Source organism: Limulus polyphemus, unplaced genomic scaffold (assembly GCF_000517525.1).
Source record: "Limulus polyphemus unplaced genomic scaffold, Limulus_polyphemus-2.1.2 Scaffold11215, whole genome shotgun sequence".
Lineage (NCBI taxonomy): Eukaryota > Metazoa > Arthropoda > Merostomata > Xiphosura > Limulidae > Limulus > Limulus polyphemus.
This window is the reverse complement of record NW_013676825.1, coordinates 1-8,947: the sequence shown is the minus strand read 5'-3', so window position 1 is coordinate 8,947 and position 8,947 is coordinate 1. Positions and strand designations below refer to the sequence as shown.

The 8,947-nt window shown below is 32.8% G+C and overlaps 1 long non-coding RNA gene across 1 annotated transcript in view; it reads left to right on the top strand.

Moving 5' to 3' along the window:
* Window positions 1-6,820, top strand: part of LOC111083791 — an 8,744-nt gene extending 1,924 nt beyond the window's left edge. The window contains exons 2-3 of the long non-coding RNA XR_002609248.1: window positions 2,516-2,524; window positions 6,807-6,820. This is a non-coding gene — a long non-coding RNA (uncharacterized LOC111083791). The remainder of the gene's footprint in view (window positions 1-2,515; window positions 2,525-6,806) is intronic.
* The last annotated feature ends 2,127 nt before the right edge of the window (window positions 6,821-8,947 follow it).

Here is an 8,947-nt window from a genome sequence, read left to right as displayed (position 1 = left end):
AAGTTAAAATCATAAGTAATATTCAACGTTAAAACTGGTATAGAATTAAAAACATTTTATTTAGGCCTATCTATGGCCTTCAAAAAGTTGACTCTGACGATGACGTTGCAGCCTTCAAACATCAAAATCGTCAACTTTTTGAAGGCCATAGATAGGCCTAAATAAAATGTTTTTAATTGTGTACCAATTTTAACGTTGAATATTGTTTATGATTTTAATCTTAAGTCATGTTTAGATTACAACTCTATATCTCATATGACTAGATAAATTTTAGAAACGTACATGATACATTTGGCTGACAAAGTTCTTTAACTTATCTTGCATTAACAGCTTAATAAATCTCCATACCTAGACAAACTAGTAATATTTCTGATGCACTTGGATATCAAAGTTATTTAACTCATATTTTGCTGGAATTTATAAATGATCGCACCCAAACAATAATTCATGATTTAAGAGCTATTAGTTTATTCATTTTTAAGATATCAGGTATAAATTAGTGATGTATTTAATTGGCGCAAAAATAGGTCAAATTCAGGCTCGGGTCATGTTTCTTGCTTTTAAAAGTTTATTGTTACGAGTTTTTCTTTTTCTTGTAGAGAAGCGCTGGATCTAATGGTGAATTACTTTTATCATTGGTAAATCAGTTACCAGACACGTGTTTGCGAAAATTGCCAATGAAATAAGTCCCGCTTCTTTTTTTACTAATTTCTCAAGATTAAATTTCTCTGTGACGTATTTCTTTATTTTAAAAGATGGAAGCTTGTTTTTTTTATTTGTTTGTTAGTAATTTCGCGCAAAGCTACACGAGGGCTATCTGCGCTAGCCGTCCCTAATTTAGCAGGGAAAGGCAGTTAGTCATCACCACCCACCGCCAACTCGTGGGCTACTCTTTTACGAACAAATAGTGGGAGAATGTTTGGTGGGACACCCTAACCACCTGACCATGCCAGGCCTTTATATTTTAAAAGATAGACTCCTGTAAACCGTAACAAAACATAATATTATACATTGTATATAATGCTTTTCTTAAACTATGAAAATCTGAAAGAAAATATCGTCTCAAATAACTTACAAAAGCTGAATAGTTTCTTATAAATTTAGATAGAGTAATACATTTCATAGGTTGGATGTTTCCTTACTTCTTTACATATTATAATACAAAGTAGAACTTGGAGGCTTTTATATTTCGTGATTTACGGTAGTAAATTCCAGAAGATAGAAATTTTATTGTCCTTTAACTTTGATAATAAGATACAGAAATTAAAAAGTTTATAATCGTTTCTCATATGATAGCACATAACACTTGGAGTTTTCATGTGGCATCACGAGAAAAATATTGTAAATTCTCACTTCATTCTGTTTCTTTTAGATATATGGCCAGCAGAAATTTTAATCTCCAGATGTATGATTAGTAGAACATTTTAATCTTCATATGTATGACCAGTAGAACATTTCAATCTTTAGATGGATGACCAGTAGAATATTTTAATCTTTAGATGTATGACCAGTAGAATATTTTAATCTTTAGATGTATGACCAGTAGAATATTTTAATCTTTAGATGTATGACCAGTAGAACATTTTAATCTTCAGATGTCTGACCAGTAGAACATTTTAATCTTTAGATGTATGACCAGTAGAATATTTTAATCTTTAGATGTATGATCAGTAGAACATTTTAATCTTCAGATGTATGATCAGTAGAACATTTTAATCTTCAGATGTATGATCAGTAGAACATTTTAATCTTCAGATGTATGATCAGTAGAACATTTTAATCTTCAGATGTATGATCAATAGAACATTTTAATCTTCAGATGTATGACCAGTAAAACATTTTAATCTTCAGATGTATGACCAGTGGAACATTTTAATCTTCAGATGTATGATCAGTAGAATATTTTAATCTTCAGATGTATGATCAGTAGAACATTTTAATCTTCAGATGTATGACCAGTAGAACATTTTAATCTTTAGATGTATGACCAGTAGAACATTTTAATCTTTAGATGTATGATCAGTAACACATTTTAATCTTCAGATGTATGACCGGCAGAACATTTTAATCTTCAGATGTATGATCAGTAGAACATTTTGATCTTCAGATGTATGACCAGTAAAACATTTTAATCTTCAGATGTATGACCAGTAGAATATTTTAATCTTAAGATATCAATAGAGCATTTTCCTTCTTCTGGACTAATTCAAGATTAATTGAATTTTTACTTGTATAAGTAGATTTCAGTTATATTAGCTCTCTTTCTATTTAAACTTCGACAACGTTATTTTTAATGTCACATATTAGTAAATTTCGATATTTATTGAAAATACTTGTCCAAGTCTAAAATAAATAGATTACGTTAATTCTAAAACGTTAGAACAATACGTGATACAGTATAATACGTTGGAATTCGCACAACTTGATTTTGTATGTACTGTTAAATATTTTAAGTTACTTAACTGTTAAGATTTTAAAACAAAATATTTGCAATCTTTTCTATTTTATGCTGCAGGGAATAAAAGTAAGTAATTTTGACTTATTTACTCTTAAATACGTTTAAAATACGTATTTTAACACAACAGTTTTCTGGTGTTTTTCTTTTAATCATCATCTTTCTTTGTAATCATCTTCATGTTTAACTGGATATATTTCTATATTATCTTCTTCGGTCTGTGAAATATTCATACTGGTTTATGTGCTAGATAAAAAGGGAATATTTTGATAATAGCTGTAAATAACTAAATAATATTTCAAACTAATTTCCCTTGAAGAAAAAGTTACTGTTAAAGTCTTTATTTCATACCATTAATGCTTGTTGTTTTTATTACAGAAATTTGAAAAACAACACCATATTACTTCATCGTAATATTGGCTGAATTAATACTTTATGTAGAATATTTAATAAAACTTAGACTAAAATAAAGCAATCTAAAGGTTGAATTTTTGTTAGGTTGTTACAATGTATTTGATATATATATATATATAATTTTTATTTTGTTTTTATCGTCTGCTCGCGGATTTCTTAGATGGTAAGTGTTCACACTTCTCTTCTTTAAACTACTAACATTAAACCTTTTAATTCAGAACGTATCTGAACATCTGTATCATTCATAAAACGTGATTTTTTTTCCTGCTGTTACTGAGTCTGCTGTGTTACTAACTTTGTTGTGTTGCTTATTTTGAGTTACTGATTTTTTGTGTAAGAATACAAGTTAGTACAAGCGGTTGTTCAAGCTTTTTTATTTTGAAAATAACTTTTTCTACGTAGCCAAAAGAAACTGTGTGAGATAACAGAGGGCTGATGATTTTAATTAAACTCAATGTTTGTTTTTTTTCTATTTTAATGCTCTCATATCCAGATGTGTCGGGTAAGTTTCATCAGTTAATCCATTATTTACAAAAACTGAAATCTTTTGTTACAGTTTGATTCTACTTTGGGTTATTTACATTAAGTTGTGACATCCACTTACTTTATCAGTTAGTAATTCTACCTCAGAGCTCAGATGTTTAAATTATTATTTAATTAATTTGACATTTTGTTCGTTTCTTATATATAGGATTATTTTATTGGCTATACAGTTTTTTATTACCAACTCTGGGTTATTGGTCTGTTGATCAACTATAGCAGAAATTACTGTTCTCATTTTCAAAGTAAAATGTCGAGCAAATAGTTTGCTACAAGATATTGTACGAATTTGGTATTTAATTGTATCCTATTCGTTATCCTTCCGTTATCATTATTAATAACAGACCTCAATAATGAAATCAAACACTTTGAAGGACATTTTTATTTCAACGAAATAGCTACATACTTCGTTTCATGTTTGCCGTTACATTTTAGTAAATTAATACAAATGTGAAGTAGTAAAATACTTTGTTTCTGACACTCACTCAAAGTTCAACGGCTAGCTGTCCCTAATTTTGAAGTGATAGACGAGAGAGAGAAAGCAGCTACTGATAAAGTACTAAAAATAAATCACAATCTACTTGGTAACTCAGCGGTAGGTCTGAGGGCTTATAAAGCTCAAAATTGGGGTTCGATACCTGTGGTGAGCACAGCATATTATGTAGCTTTGTTTTTCACAATAAACAAACAAAACTAAATAAACACGTATGTTTGCAATAATCATTCTAATTCTCATAAGTTTCTTATTCACTTTATACGGATTTTTCTTAATTACTCACAAAAGATGAAAATATAAAAGTTTCGCTTTTTTCTAAACTATTTTCAAAATCCAAAAGACTGAATCTATCGTAACAAGTTGAATTTAAGAAGCTTCTTATCTCGCACCACCTACTTTAGGACTATGTTCACGAAGGTGTTATATTTTATTAAGTCGTTCGTGACTGTGGACAAACGTAACAACAATCGAAGTCTGAAATGTTTCCTCTGATTAATGGGTGGGGTTTGAGATAAATACTAAATATTTCCTTCACAGCTAATCTTAGGCCTAGTTCGTGACTTCCGCGTGTCGTTTACTGAAACAAAATCAATTGCTGTAAAGTAATTAAAACGAAAGTATTTGAATACGTCATTAGTATGCGTCAGGTATTTAATTATATTCCTGGAAGAGGTCGAAATTTCTTTCATGGATAATTTAATTTTGATACAATAATTATCTATTTTCTTCAACACAAGTACAGATAAAAGTTTTCTGAAGTAACGGTTATCAATGTTTTAATTCATTATTATTAAAATGGAATACAAATACACTTAGCACTATCAAACTGAGAAATGCATGTTATATTAAACATCTACACACGTAATTTGTATAATGAGACAGGTTCTATGGATATCATGAACGATTTATTAGAACAGCAAACAATTTTATCACACACCTGTAGAAAAATGTGTAATTCAGCATTTCACATATAACAATAAAACCATACCCAAACATGTATAATGACAAAATATAACATCAAATTATAAAAAATAGCGTCTGTTACTTAATATCACTTCTTATTAAACATTCAGTATCTGGTTGGTTCTCCTCGTACTATAATAACGTCCACAAGGCGATGTGGCATGCTGTCCATCAGGTTATTGATGTAATCCACCGCTGAAACTCAGCTACAATAGGTACAATGTACGTATTGTACAGGATTATCTCGACCAGAAGGACTTACAAGATTGCTATGACCAGATTTTAATTCCATAACTTTTCCGGAAAATTGCTAATCACGACGCTAAAACACCTATTGTAGCTGAGTTTCAGCGGTGGATTACATCAATAACCTGATGGGAAGTGGCATTGTCATCTTGGAACACAAAGTTATTATCAAACCTTGCCTTAGCATATGGCACAAATATCGTCTCCATGTGATGCCTATAGGAGGCACCATTGACGTTTCCCTGAAGAACATGAAGAGCAGTTTTTCCATCATAATGAATAGCCGCCAAAACATGTACTGCACCGCTTCCTGTGTGTTCTCTGTGGAAAAGACAGTCTTCCCTCATCTGTTCTCCAGGCAAACGACGAACATGAATCCTACCATCAGCTTTAACAAGCCGAAAACATGACTCATCTGAAAAGATGGCACGTCGCCAGTGTCCTAACTGTAAGTTATAATGCTGTCTTGTTCATGTAACATGATGACAGTGGTTAATATCGGTTTGCAGATATCCCTTCTTGACAAAATAGCGTTTTTTGGGTAGTCTCCTATTCATTTTTCTTCTGGATACTCTGGGATGAATGTCTTCTTGCCATTCCGCTCGTAAGGTGTTGAAAGACTTTTTTCGATCTTCACCTGTGAACCTGATCAAAACACGGTCATCTCGAGCAGTAGTTATTCGGCGTCTACCAGTAGATTTTTCTGGAACAACGTTTCCTATAGTCCGATGACGTTTCAGGATTCTGGATGCAGTACAGTGGGAGTACCCTATTGTTCTGGAAAGGTACGTTTGCTTTACACCATTTCTGGACAGTCGAACAATTAAAACTTCTGGCACGTGACGTGGCATGAATATTTTATATCACAATCCCACCCTTTTATACAAAACAGGTGTCTATATGTGTTTTAACGAACAACTGATGAAAACAACTTATACAGACCAGAATAACAACTCGTACATGTTTGTCTGATCATACACTACCTTCTCGGTTACTACTCGGACATTTACTCAATAACTACTCCATGCTTGTAGACAATAACATCAATATAGAACAGAATGCAAACATTTTGGCCAAGACTGTAATAGTACTAAAAAAAATCGCACTGCGCACTTTGAGGTTGTGGGTACGTTATAGGGCTGACAGTCAGATTCCATTACTCAGTCTGACAAGAGTAGACCAAGACAAGAATATTAGGTGGTGTCATTCCTCTAGTTTATTAGTTCAAAATTAGAGACAGTCTTTGATTAACAAAAACGACAAAAAATTAACCAAAAAAAAACGATATATTATCAAATATTTTATACAGTATCATCACGTGCTCATTGTTACGTTCATATCTTCATTGTTATGGTCATGTTGTCCTGCGTGTAAAAAAAAAAACACGTGTTTCCTAATAGAGTTGTATGTTTCTTGTTTTACTGAGGTAGCAGCTCATAGAAACAAAATCTTTGGTTCTAAAAATGCAATATTATATTTTGTAAAGCAAAGCTGACTACAGTTTCTGTGTAAGAAGATAAACATATATCAGGAGACCGAAACGGCGTGTTTCGGTATAACACTACAGTTATCTTCATCGTACTCAGACAATCAATTTTTTTAGTGTAAAGTGTTTATATAGCTCGTGTAATTATGACATACGTGTACATGATTTTTAAAGTATCTTCACGTTTCTTTCATGCCACCAACCAGATGGATCCAAGGGTAAGATAACTATGAATAATAGATACGTTTATCATCCTAGTCATCCCTACACGTTACGTGTCCTATCTAAATACGTTTATTCATCCTACACGTTACGTATCCTATCTAAATACGTTTATCATCCTAGTAAGTTCATCCCTACACGTTACGTGTCCTATCTAAATACGTTTATCATCCTAGTAAGTCCATCCGTACATGTTACGTATCCTATCTAAATACGTTTATCATCCTAGTAAGTCCATCCGTACACGTTACGTGTTATCTAAATAAGTGTATCATCCCTACACGTTACGTGTCTTATCTAAATACGTTTATCATCCTACACGTTACGTGTCATATCTAAATACGTTTATCATCCTAGTAAGTTCATCCCTACACGTTACGTGTCTTGTCTAAATACGTTTATCATCCCTACACGTTACGTGTCCTATCTAAATACGTTTATCATCCTAGTAAGTTCATCCTACACGTTACGTATCCTATCTAAATACGTTTATCATCCCACGCGTACCACTAAGTTCATCCATAGACGTACAACTTGTTTGATTTCCAAAGTAACATTACTTTACGTACATCAAGCGATATTTACTTTAAATTACTTTTTTTACGAATATCTTTTTACTGAAAACATAATGTTCAATATAATTATTCCTTACGTGTCATTTACAGATTGGTTTCTTTATTTCTGTTTCATTCATTTGGTTCGAATTCCTCAACTAAGAATTTTATATTCTCTTACAGAACTGTGCCGGGGTAAGTGTTATGTTTCATCTCTTTATTACACCATGGGGGTAAGTGTTATGTTTCATCTCTTTATTACACCATGGAGATAAGTGTTATGTTTCATCTCTTTATTACACCATGGGGGTAAGTGTTATGTTTCATCTCTTTATTACACCATGGGGGTAAGTGTTATGTTTCATCTCTTTATTACACCATGGGGGGTAAGTGTTATGTTTCATCTCTTTATTGCACCATGGGGGTAGGTGTTATATTTCGTTTCGTTGTTAAATCAACATATGATTAACATTTACTAAAGTTAGATACTATATATGAAAAAAACGTTTTATTTGTTGTTATTGTTGTTTTATTTTAATAAAGTGTCAAAGTGTGTGTGTGGTTAAAAAGACCGATGCTGCCACCTGTCTGATTTTAGAGACGACAAATTAATCCTCGTCTTATATAAAATGTATTTCAGCCGTAGTCTAAGCTAAGTATCAAAAACACGCTCGGCATGAGACGACTAACAACAGTGGCACAGAAACCCAACACCACAAACGTTTCCGTTTGTATGTCACTAATCAAATTGTTTCTCAGTCTTAGTTTACTCGAATGTTGTAATGTTGGAAAACTCGACACGCTTAATAACCCGCCGGCACGTGTCTGTACAGGTTGTCTATCGAATAATGGGTTTCAGGTTCTCAGATTTTTTTTTTTTAAAAACCTCTTTAAGTAAAGGTTTATCAAATTACACAATGGTTTGTTGAAAATGTATTATTCATCAAAATATGAATTGATCTTTTTTTTTTTTTTGCAGGTACAACATTTCCTGAAGAAATCAAAGGTACGTCAACCAGTACTTCCAACTTTTTTATAATCTTATAATCAGGTAGACGAAGATATTTATTTTACTCTTATTTGGTTAAAGGTTTAATCCCTGAAGAGTAAGATGCCCTCCTGAAGTTCGACGGTAAATCTGCAGGCTTACAACGCTAAAAACCTGGTTTCGATACCCGCTATGGGCAGAGCACAGATAGTCCATGGTTTAGCTTTGTCCTAAAAAATGACCAAAGCCGCTTACTTAGTGTTTCTCTTTCTTATGTTAGCAATTAACATAGTGTACCACCCCTTCATCTACCCACAGGTGTTCATAAACTAACCCCCCTGATCCCCCGTGTTTAACACAGTATACCACTCCTTCATCTACCCGCAGGTGTTCATAAACTAACCCCCCTGAATCCCCCTCTTTAACATAGTGTACCACTCCCTTACACAACCACAGGCGTTCATAAACTAACCCCCTGAATCCCCCTCTTTAACATAGTGTACCACTCCCTTACACAACCACAGGCGTTCATAAACTAACCCCCTGAATCCCCCTCTTTAACATAGTGTACCACTCCCTTACA